Source organism: Triticum aestivum, unplaced genomic scaffold (assembly GCF_018294505.1).
Source record: "Triticum aestivum cultivar Chinese Spring unplaced genomic scaffold, IWGSC CS RefSeq v2.1 scaffold78372, whole genome shotgun sequence".
In the NCBI taxonomy this organism is placed as follows: Eukaryota; Viridiplantae; Streptophyta; class Magnoliopsida; order Poales; family Poaceae; genus Triticum; species Triticum aestivum.
This window is the reverse complement of record NW_025304905.1, coordinates 1-793: the sequence shown is the minus strand read 5'-3', so window position 1 is coordinate 793 and position 793 is coordinate 1. Positions and strand designations below refer to the sequence as shown.

The 793-nt window shown below is 52.2% G+C and overlaps 2 non-coding genes across 2 annotated transcripts; both read right to left on the bottom strand.

Annotated features, from left to right (window-relative positions):
* Positions 1-71: 71 nt before the first annotated feature.
* On the bottom strand, positions 72-190 carry LOC123179510 (5S ribosomal RNA). The gene has a single exon (XR_006490418.1). It is a non-coding gene; the product is annotated as a 5S ribosomal RNA (ribosomal RNA).
* A 297-nt stretch (positions 191-487) lies between these two features.
* On the bottom strand, positions 488-606 carry LOC123179509 (5S ribosomal RNA). The gene has a single exon (XR_006490417.1). It is a non-coding gene; the product is annotated as a 5S ribosomal RNA (ribosomal RNA).
* Between the last annotated feature and the right edge of the window lie 187 nt (positions 607-793).

The window sequence follows — 793 nt, the reverse complement described above, 5'->3', positions numbered from 1 at the left end:
AATAAAACACGGTAAATATATTACTTACACGTGCGTTTTGTTTTGCAAGCGGCGCGAAAAAAATTAAAAAGGGAATGCAACACGAGGACTTCCCAGGAGGTCACCCATCCTAGTACTACTCTCGCCCAAGCACACTTAACTTCGGAGTTCTGATGGGATCCGGTGCTTTAGTGCTGGTATGATCGCATCCGACATGTTACCCCGGTCTTCGTCCCTTATCCTTGCCCCTCCCAGCTCCACCACAAAGACGATTGTACATTCCTTTGGCCGCTCCCTCTCAACTACGGAGACGAGTTTAACGCGGTTTCCACCCCTCCCTCTCAACCGCACCAGTGCACGCTTGCCGCGCCACAACGCCGACGCTGGACCCGTGAATCGTGAGCACACAGCTATGACTTACCGCACTCGTGCAAAATAATAAAACACGGTAAATATATTACTTACACGTGCGTTTTGTTTTGCAAGCGGCGCGAAAAAAATTAAAAAGGGAATGCAACACGAGGACTTCCCAGGAGGTCACCCATCCTAGTACTACTCTCGCCCAAGCACGCTTAACTTCGGAGTTCTGATGGGATCCGGTGCTTTAGTGCTGGTATGATCGCATCCGACATGTTACCCCGGTCTTCGTCCCTTATCCTTGCCCCTCCCAGCTCCACTACAAAGACGATTGCACATTGCTTTGGCCGCTCCCTCTCAACTACGGAGACGAGTTTAACGCGGTTTCCACCCCTCCCTCTCAACCGCACCAGTGCACGCTTGCCGCGCCACAACGCCGACGCTGGACCCGTGAATC